The sequence below is a fragment of the Corvus hawaiiensis genome, chromosome 8 (assembly GCF_020740725.1).
Source record: "Corvus hawaiiensis isolate bCorHaw1 chromosome 8, bCorHaw1.pri.cur, whole genome shotgun sequence".
NCBI classification, from domain to species: Eukaryota; Metazoa; Chordata; class Aves; order Passeriformes; family Corvidae; genus Corvus; species Corvus hawaiiensis.
The window spans coordinates 4718807-4729682 of record NC_063220.1 but is presented as its reverse complement, the minus strand read 5'-3'; the positions used below and the strand labels follow the sequence as shown (position 1 = coordinate 4729682).

The following is a 10876-nucleotide window of genomic DNA, read 5'->3' as shown; positions in this document are numbered from 1 at the left end:
TCTGCTTCTTTGCCAAGACATGAAATCTGTGTATTTATATATACAAGGTATGTATGTGATTTGCATGTTTATATTTATATTTGTGTGTTGACATTTATATGGATAGATACATGCTACTCCTCTGGTACCACTGTTCCACTGGGAGCTTCCATACCTGTGAAATAAACACTTGTTCCTAAGGGTGCACATTGCTGCAGGTCACTCACCAAATGCTATCTATTATAAACTGTATTCTGAGCAACTGCAATCCCAGTAGGAACTGATGTCCAAACCCTCCGACCTGTCTCAGTGATGAGAATCACAAGCAGGTTCTGAGTAAAAGCTTGGCACAGCAGGGGCCTGCCAACATTTTCTGCCAGACATGAAGACTCTTGTGGGGATACCTGCCAGTATTTGAAAACTATGAATAGAGACAACTGGAGAGGAAATAAGTGCCTGTCTCATAATTCTGCTGGAATATACTGGGCCCTGAACCAATTTCTACACTGAAGTCAGTGGCATTGCATGGAGAAGAAGCCAGTGCAGAATTTATACTTGAATATTTTTAGACATGGCAGGGTAGGTAAAATAGAGATTCTGTCCTTTGTAATCTCTGCATGCCTACTTTGTGCTGCAGAATAGGAAGGTCCCTGGGTGACCCAGTCACTTCACACCCAAAGTTTACCTGTTTGTCATCACAATCACCTTCAGCTGTTGCATTTGCACGTTCCACGGAGAGGAATACTGAAAATACTGAGTTATTTTGAAGTCAGGGAGCTCAGCTGAGCTTTAAGCAGCCTCTGTAGCACTACAGTTCATAAAAGCAGAACTAGGAGCAGCATTGTACTGAGAGCACCTCTTATTCAAGAGATAACTTAGAATGATTATTATTAGAGATAACTGTATTTATGTCTTGGACATCAAAGATTCACAGCTCCTCATTTTTTGGTTCTCCACATGCGAATTTCATGAAAATACTTTTGTGAACAGCACAAAGGACAGAATATGTCTATAGTAAAGTGTTTGTGTCTCAGCTTAAGTAAAGACAGCTCCTTATATACCTGATTGTCTCCTCACTAAATTGGGAGAATTAGGCTACCCTAAAAGGAAAGTTGCAGTTGTGTTTCATGATAGAAACTACGGTAAACTACAGTAGGAGGTTTGTTACCCAATTCCAATGAAATATACTCCTTCTTATAAATGTAATAATCTTTTTATCCTTTCCTGAGTCTTACTGTCAGAATATATGGTTATTCAAACCTTGTGTGGGAGGCTGGAGAAAATATTTGCAAGTTAAGGCACATCAGACTGTAGACTGCTGTAGATTCCATGTGTTGTGGAATGGCTTTTGCTTCTATGGCTTTTTGAGTGCAAAAAGGGTGTATAATTTTGTAAAAGGCTCTTCCATGTGCAGTGTGATGGCAGGACACATCCTGCAGTCATTTAATAGCTGCCACAGCCCCGATAGTTCTGTCAGGATGAGAAATGCCAGCTCCGAACTTCAGTGGGGGAGAGCCGTGGTGCTGCCCACTGTAAATTGTCTTGCATTAACTCCAGTAAAACACTGTTAAGTGAAAAACGACAACAAGAAAATGTATGAATAATTGTGAATGAAGTCCAAACTGAAAAGCCTCTGCAGCTGCAGAGTGTGTGACCTCTCCGGGGTTTGATAGGGAAGAGTTGCCATGGGAATGCTGCGGCATTGTTTGCGGCTGACTTCAGCTTTTATTGTTGTGCTCTGATTACAGCTTTTGTTTCACTGTGAAGTATGGTTGTTACACGCCAGCTCGAAACAAAGATGCATTTACAGGCAGCGGCGGAGTTCAAATGGTTTCTATAATTAGAGATATCACTGCTTTAAGCAAGGAAAAAAATTCCTGTGTTACTATTTCAGAAAACACAAAGTTTTTCAGTATAAATTTAATGTCTGCTTAGGAGAGAAGTAGCTTCCCAGTAAAACTGGTTAAACATCACTATGGGGAATTGTCATTTGCCACTAGGACCGACAACAAAAGGCTGCACCTGAGCCTCCAGGTGAAGAGAGTTCAGCTGCAGGGTACAGAGAATTCGAGTTTTTTGCCACATTAGTAAAGTGTACACAGACATGTATCAACATCGTGATTTACTACATCCTTAAAGCTTGTTAGCTCCAAGATGTCCTTGAGTAAGGGAAGCCAACTGTGCTATGTGTTCTAAGGGCACTGCTGACTCATATTTGATTTGCCATCAGCCAGGACCCCCCAGTCCCTTTCCAGAGCGTTGCTCTCCAGTGTCATTCCCCAGTCTGTCTGTACATCCAGGGTCGATCTATCCCAGGTGCAGAATCTGGCACTCAGCCTGTTAAACATCACATGGTTGGTGAATGCCAGTTCATGGAAGCATAGATCACAAAACAGTTTGGTTGGAAGGGACCTTAAAGCCCAACCAGTGCCACCCCCTGCCATGGGCAGGGACACCTTCCACTGTCCCAGGCTGCTCCAAGCCCCTTCCAGCCTGGCCTTGGACACTGCCAGGGATCCAGGGGCAGCCACAGCTTCTCTGGGCACCCTGTGCCAGGGCCTCCCCACCCTCGCAGGGAAGAATTTCTTCACAACGTGCAACATTTCCTTCCCTGCTCGGGCCTCCCCATTAAAGACAAGATTAAAATCCCAGTAATTGGACTACAATTCCCATCATGCCCCCGCCGCCGGCCCGTGCCCCTCCCCTCCCGCGCCGCACTACATGTCCCAGCAGGCCGCGGGGCGGTGCGGGCGGTGGCGCGGCGGCGCACGCGCAGTGTGGGTGCCCGGCGGTGCGGACGGAGGCGGCGGGACGAGCCCGTTCCCGGTGCGGAGCGCGGAGCGGGGCCGGGAGCGCGCCCGGGGAGCGCCCGGCTCTCCTCAGGGGGCTCCCGCACTGTCAGGACTCCAGTAAGTGCCTCGGCCCGGGGCGGGGCTCGGCCTGCCCTGGGTGATGCCCTTCCTTCCGCGCCTGCCCGGTGTGTGACCGCGCCAGGGCACTGTCCTGCTGCCGCTGCGCCTCTCCCTTCTCTTTTCCTTTCCGTTTTCCCTGGAAGGCGCTCGGCGGCGCGGGGGCTCTGCCCGTGCGTCCCCCGGGGGCAGCGCGGTGTTGGGTGCCCCGGTGGCGCAGGCAGGGCGCTGTCACAGCCCCAGAGGTAGGAGAAGAGGTGATCTCATTGCTCGTCATGGTCTGTTCTCCCTGCGCTCGCCTTCGCCGCTCCGGTGTTGGAGCACGCCGGGAAGGAGCGATGTTATCTGGGCAGAGCCTGCAGGGATGGTGCCTGCGAGGGTGTGGGCTCCCCGAGCACCCTCCCTCGGTTCGGCTCGCCTTTGGGATCCCTCTCCCAGCTGCAGCTCCAAGGAGAGCTCAGTGGGGCTGGGACAGCCAGTGTGTAGTGCCGCGTTTGTTTTTAGCTTTGGAAGGCATAAGTTTTGGAGAGGGCTGGGTGGGGAGGCTGTTGGCACGCTCTGAACTGTGTTCTGGGTTAGCTGTAACCGAGGCTGGTTATTTACTGAACCAAAGTGTCTTTAAATGGATAACTTGACTATAAATGAATGTTAAACTGTAACCAGTGTTGTTATATGCGCGGTTTTTATCACCTGTAAAATTCCAGATAGGCGTTTGACATGCTGCTAAACTTAACACAGACTTAAATTCTGTATGTGTTGTGCAGCTCTCTTGGGAGGAACTAATGCATGACCTTCATAAAAGGCATTATGTTATTGCATCAAATGTTTGCAAAGTAACATCAAGAGGACAGCAATTTTCTCTTTGGCAGGCTGCTGCTTTGAGGCCTTCTGTAAAAAAAAAAAGTCTGATTTTCACTAAGCAGTCTATTGTGTTTATAATCAAGCAGAATGAACAGTCTTCAAGTGGGGAAACAGTTATTACTTAGTTAGGCTGAGCACCTGAATTAGGCATCAGCAAAGTGGTGTTACTTACCTGAGTAAAGCTCAGAGGTAGAATCTTTTTTAATTTTTTTTTTTTTATTTAGATTCTTAAGAGCTACATATCTCCATGCTTCACCTTCTTTTCAAAGCAGAGTACTTTTAAATAGACTACTAGGCTTAGAGCAAGCTGAACAGCATAAACTTCTTTGTTGCCTTCTGATGAATTCCTTGCTTTCCTGACAGAGGCTGTAATGTCTGTAAAGATAAATTTTCTCTTCTCCCTACCTGCTCCCATACGTGACCCTGCAGGGCAGAGCCATATTTGATCGTACGGTTTTGGAGCCTGTGACATGTGAGGAGCGGCTTCTTGCTGTTGAAACCAATCCAACGGGGTTTGCTGGGTTTTGTGTTTTTGTTTTGTTTTTTTTTGTTGTTGTTTTTGTTTTTTTTTAATTTGGGCTGCATTTATTTTGAGGCAGCACGAACACAATCCTAACCGAGGTGGAAATGCGCATGGTAACTTTGACTGGTTGCTCTCTCATGAGTTACTCTGTCTTATGGAACAGTGAACTTGCATTTTAGGTCCATTCAGTCTTGTTCTCTCCTACTTGTTATTTTTAGTTGAAAGAGTCACACCAGTAACAATACATAAAACTGTCAGGTTTGTGAAGCGCAGAAGTGTAGAAGTGCTGTTTTCCCTTTTGTCACATGAGGAAGTGTTAAAAGTGGGCTGAAATCTCTTTGTGGCAGAGAGAGATGCTGGGCCTGGTTGATATTTGGAGGAGAGCCTTTTAATTCGGGGATAGATAAGCACTGATGCAGAAAGTGATAATTCAAGAAATAATACATGAGGGTTTTATGTGTCCTGAATATCAGTGAGTGCTACACCACTGGAGTCAGCTTTGCATAAAATAAAAACCTTTGTGCGACTCACTGAGTTCTATTTGCAGTTACCAAACATTGTGGTTTGATTTTGTGAGTGTAGAAAATTTAATTCCAAGTTCATAATTTCTGAAGACATCTGTTTTCTTGAGCTATTTCTCTGCTGTAAAACTACATTTGGCCTCATGTTCCATTGTGTAGCTCTGCATTTTAAGGGTGAAATTAAAGAAAAAGATGCACAGTGGGTCAGTGGCAGGTGTAGTGCAGTGTTGAAACGTTTCAGAGGAGTGGATGCTTTCATACAGATTAGAGAACAGGCAAAGAAGAATCATTGTATGAAGAAAGCAGGCAGCATTTTAATGCTTTCCCTCCTCCTTCTCTCCTCCTGTATTTATTTTTCCTCAGGAGTAGTAGCTGTGTGACAGAAGACAGACACACACACATGAGGAATACAGAAGGCATGTGCGTGAGGAAGAGACCTGAATGCAGGAAAAGGCCTTGTTTTTTCCAGGTAGCTGGGGCTTGTTCCAGAAGGCAGCAGAGCTATCTCAGCTCAAATAAAGGCTGACTGCATGTCAGAGAGTTGGTGTAGAAGAGAGGAAGTGCAGAAGTCAGTTTTTATTGACTGTAACAGATTAGAAAGAACTTGAGGACATTACTGAAATGAGAACAGATCTCGGCTTGTAACACAGTCTCCAGTGTAGTGTTGGATGTAGCCCAAACTGCCAGGCCTGCAAAATTCTTAATCTGTTTTAGTAGATTTAGAATTCCATCGATGTCTTTATTACTGACTGTTCCTGGTTATTTAAGCTGACAGTTATCATAGTAAATGCAGTTCCTCCAAAGTGCAGCAAACCAGCAGTGTTAGGAAGTGAGTACATGTTCTAATGAGCAGAGTCCTTGCACGCTCTGCTGTGCTTTTGGAGGTATCCAGCTCTACATCAGTGTTTAGACAAACAATAGTTTGTGATATGAGAGCATGTATCTGTCTTACAAGATGGCTTTTGGCAGGTTTTTTTTTCTCTGATAATTACGAACAATAGAAACAGTCTTAGAAACCAGTTACTGGGGTTTGGAGCCAAGTGAACCTTTGTGCAGTTGTATAATTGCATGAAAATACAGGATAGTAACTTATTTCAGTGCCAAAATGGGAATTTAGGTAACTGGCTTTAGCATAAAACATTTTTACAGCGTGGAACAAGTGCTTAAGAAGTCACCAGGAAATTATATAAGAAGCACAACAGTCAGTAGTACATGTATTGAAGTATTGCTGTCAGTGATTTATAAAATTATATAAGAAACCTAAATACCATAATCCTAGTGTGCTTCTTTGACATATAAAAATAATGTAACTGCTTTTAAAAAGTCGCCTGCTGAAGAGGTCTGAGTGATGAGAATGGTTCAGGTTTTGAAGTTATACTTCAATGCAGAGAATTACTGAAATGAATTGGAATGGGAGATATGGCTGAGCTGCTTCAAGTTTTTTTCTGCTCTTACGCTGATCTTTCAAATTAGGACTTTGAAAATACGTAGGGCTAAGGTCATCTTGATACGTGCTGTACCCTAACTGTGAGAAATATTTAGGTACGTGTTGGTATAGGGCTCAATTCTATAAATAACACTTTCCTCTCAGTGCTAGGTAAAGCAGCAGGGTTTTGTTGCTGTTGAGGAAGGAAGCTGGTTGATTGTCTCAGCACTAAGCAGCATTTTCTCCCTCCAGGGACTTGCAGAAACATCTAGAATGTGTAGGTGTTTCTTTAATCTTGAAGAAGGAACTTATTAAGCTTTCTGGTGCAGAACTGTATGAGCCACTTATTCTTAACAGATGTTATCTGCACGAGTAGGGAGTTGCAGGTCTGGTAGACATTTGTGGCATTCAACAGTTTAAACAGTTTTCAGGTTTGAACATATGCCTTTGCCTTAAAATCTGAATAGTTTCAGGTATTTTATGTAGAAGAAAGGTGGTTCAATAGTGAGGTTGCTGCTCTGGGACTTGGGAAACAGGTTCAGCTTACTGTGTTGCCAAAAAGCTTCCTGTGTGGCCTGGGACAAGCTGCTTCTCTGTCCCTCCGTTCTCATACTGAGAGTGCAGAGCAGCAGCAGCAGCAGCTCTGCATCACAGGAGTGTTTAGGGTATGTCAGGTTGGACGTGGCCAGGGGTGGTGTTGATGTGGGGCACAGAGCTCCCTTGGGCTGGGAGGGAGAGGTTGAAGACGCTGGCCAACTTAAAAACTAGGGGTAAGCTCCAGGCAGGAGGAGGAAAACCAGAAAAAGATGGAAAAAAGGTTTTGACTGGAAATCTCTGGTGTCACTTAGAGAAAGCAAGTCCTTAAAACTTTAAGGAGCACTGTATGGCCTCGTTTGTTTAACAGAATTTTAAAACAATGCTTAAAATACCCACACAAACATGTAAATCTTTTATGTTATGGTTCTGCCACACCGGGGACAGTAGCAAAGCTCTCTCTGTTCCTTTGTTGGCTGTTCTGGTCTTTGGAAGATGCTTTTAAATCTAGCTAACCATTGCATCCACATGTTTTGGATATCAATTTAGCTCATTTGTTCTGCTGGCATGGTAAGCAGAATCTCTTAAATTGGGCCTGATTTACTGACTTCTCATGTGAAAGAGGTTGAGCTTCTCTACCTCTCAACTCCCCCAAAGGGAAAAAGAATTTGCAGCCACCTCTAATGAGCAGTGTCTTTAGTAATGTTATAGAGTTAAAATTATTTTGGATTTTAAATCCTTCTGGTGGAAATAGGGCACTGTCATTGCTATAAATTTAAGATGTAGACTAGACAGCAATTATCAAGCTTTGCAAACATGTTTTCATTGTTGAGAGTCAACACTCCCAGGAACAGTCTCTGTATACTGACAGAGAGGTGATAAATTAATTCATTTAATATGTAATTGTTTTGATGTGTATGCTCTCCCTGGGTGCTTTGGTACCCACCACATTTACATCCCATGTCCAAGAAAATGTGTTGGAACTTGTTCAGACTAGTGACTTAATTAAATGTTCTTCTGTTAAGCACTAGAACAGTTACATGCCAGGTTTGTTGTAAGAGTGAGCAGTCCTCTTAAAACTGCACTTCAAAAGATGTTGTTAAATATGTTGGTTAACTCTTTAGGGAGGTTTAGAATGACAAATGGGAACTTAGGCTGTGCTAATAATTCAGCTGGCAAGTTATTTCTCTATCTGGTAGACTCCATGCCTGTGTGTGCACCACTGCTGGAAGGTTGGGTAACTTAAAGGATGTTCTTGCTTCAGAAGTGTGTCTGCTGATTCAGGACTTCAGGATTTGGTTATCTTGATTTTTTTATCATTAACCTTTTTCTTTTGTTTCTTCCTTAAATCAAGTTCACTGCAGGTGCTGTAATTTATCTATAATATCTTCCTACTTTGTGCTGGTGTCCTGATTTTTGGGTGGAGGAGCATGACTCCTTCAGGAGGTCCATTTGCTGCCTTTTTGTGGGAGGCAGCAGTACAGTGTTGAAACCCAGCCTGTTGCATGCTCATGGTCCATCCAGGATTTCCAGGCTTGTCAGATGTATGCAGGATTTGGGATTCTTCTGGAGTGTTTCTCCCTCGCCATGTATAGGTCAGACAGCAATCCCACAAAATGCCAGGAGCCTGCCTGGTACTTTTGGGATTATTCTGTGGGTGGAGGGGTGTTACTCTCCCTACACACTGTAACAGGTTTTGAGAAACACCTTTGTCAGTGCAGAGCAACAGCTGGGCAGTAACTGTTATTTGTGTCACCCTACAAATAAGGAGGAAGGTGAGGAAGAAGGCCAGCAGCCAGGCATGGGCTGTACCTGACATGAGGACAATTCCCTGGGCTTATGGCTTGGTTCCAAGTAGGAAGGCTGCTGGAAATGAATTCTGTGAGAAGTTACAGTGAGTGATGTGCTTCGAGTGAAGTGTTAGTGTGCTGGCACTGTGCTACAAAACCTGTCACTGCAGAGCAGCTTTCACTTTATGGGGTTTATCTCTGTGTTGGGTGAGACTTTCATTAAATATGGCAGACTGGGATTTGATTTTTCTTAATTTAAGATGTATAAAAAAAAGGAGGGGGAGGGTAATGTCCCAAAAACTTTGCCATTTGATGGGAGCTTAATTTTCTCCTCCCACCTTGGTAAACAGGAGCTGGTGTGTTCTATAAATGCACATTGGTTCTCTTACATCAGACAGACAAAGCCCTGTTCTTCCTGAAGAGCTTTCACTACGCTTGCACTTACTGAAGAGCTCTGAGATTAGTCCTAATCTCTGGGAATCCTTGTGTAGGACTGATATAATTGATAAGTGAGCTGGATTCTGGGGGAAATATCAAGTCTTTGCAGTAGAGGGAATTTTGGCTGACATAGTGGATTATACAAACACAGTCTGTACTGTAAATATTAAATGAGGTAAAAATTGAACAGCAATGATTTTTTCCTTTCCAGAGTGTTAACGTAGGTGAAGCATTGCACTTTTCTTTATTCTGCATCAAAATTGCTAAATTAGATCTATAAAATCAAAATTGATCATCAGCTTTGTGTGCTTTGTTTTCATTAAATCTTTTTATATCTGTAAAAGGGATCAAACCAAATATTCACCTGATAATGTTCTTTTCATTATTTGATATTTGAAATGAACTGAAAATTTTAGTTATTTACAGTGCTTTCTTTAACATCATGAGAGTGTTCTGTGAAAACTGGAGATATAGCTAATTTCCTAAGCAGCTGGCCTTTCCATTTCTTGCATACTTCCCAGGAAGGTCTGTGTTCATTTATACTGCTGAGTTTATGCCCGGGATTCAGAGTGAAAATCAGCAAGACTGGCTCAAAAATGGCAAACTTCGTTATTCAACCAGCCTCACCTTCTTTTTGTGTTGGACTTCCTCAAGTCAAATAAGCTTCACCAGGATTTGTAGTTTGATTCAGATGAGAATTTGAAAAAAGCTGGGAGTGTGTGGAATTCAAGTGCTTGGAGTGGTTGGCCCGGATGAAACAGTGACTATTATTGAAATTAAACAGGGTTTTTTCTAATGACTTACTGGTAATAATAAGTAATCCTAATAAGTAATGTGGTGATTTCCTGCTTGATTTTTAATTTGTTTTGGTTGTCATGAATGGACACTTTCTATAGAATAGACATGTAAGCATATTCAAGAACAAGGACCTAATTTGTCATATTTGGAGTTTTGCAGATGGCACTTATTCAAAATTTTGAAAAGGCTTATTAAAAAATTGTAAATATGAATCAACTTTGAACTTGCATTTTGAAGGATTTTAACTAGTATGTAACTGAAATTAATAAGCATTAAAAAACTTGTTTTGAGTCATGTATGAGATACAAGTCAAAGTGAATTAGAGTAACTATATTTTTTTTCCTTTATTGTATTTATCTCTGGTTATATCTCATTTTGAGTAACTATATTATCTAGGCTTAATATAAAGTGATGAAAATTACATCTGACTGTTGTAAAGACTTGGTGTTATTGAACATGTTCTATGACTGTTTCTCAGCTTTGTTATTTTACTTTATTGCCTTGTAAGCTGGTCATCATTCATAAGTTATTAATGGATAAATTTCAAGCATGTATTTTTATAATGGCCTTGTTGCACAGGATGCTTCCTTTTGTTTGTGTTAGCTCAGTGCATTTAGAGGGACAATTAAAATAATTGTTTTAGCTGGGCAAAAACCATTAGTAGGTGAGGTTGGGTTTTTTTGTTTTGTTTTGACTTAAAAGGTCAGTGATAGAGAGGAGTTTTGCATCCTGTGCAGTGCATTTCCTCATTCCATCAGATCCCAGAGCCTTTGGCTGCTGTTGCAAATACCTTAAAATGGAGGAAAATAGTTTAGTTAAGAACAGGAAACATCACTCAGAGAAATTTCTGCAGAAGGTTTTGAGGAAGTACCAGTCTGTCCCATCATGGAACTTGTAGATCAGTGCTTGAGAAAGGCCAGGGGATGATGGATTTGGGTAACTTGAAAGCGTTTTCCTTGGAACTTCAATCTTCCCCTAGAACATACAGAAATTTTTCCGAGGTGAAAGCAACATTGCAGGATAGTATTGAATGAAATCAATCATCTGACTTGCTGAGGTACACTGGAAAAGATGGGAGTGGTTAGCTTACCCTGATT

At 42.5% G+C, this 10876-nt stretch overlaps 1 protein-coding gene across 8 annotated transcripts in view; it reads left to right on the top strand.

Annotated features, from left to right (window-relative positions):
• The first annotated feature begins 2757 nt into the window (after window positions 1–2757).
• PLEKHA1 (pleckstrin homology domain containing A1) overlaps window positions 2758–10876 on the top strand; it is a 31322-nt gene continuing 23203 nt past the window's right edge. For 7 of the 8 annotated variants that reach the window (XM_048312013.1, XM_048312023.1, XM_048312019.1 and 4 more), the window contains exon 1: window positions 2758–2888. The gene's annotated coding sequence lies outside the window, so the exon portion shown is untranslated. Of the gene's footprint in view, window positions 2889–3013; window positions 3134–10876 lie in introns of those variants that run through there. The other variant, XM_048312014.1, reaches the window with a different exon arrangement.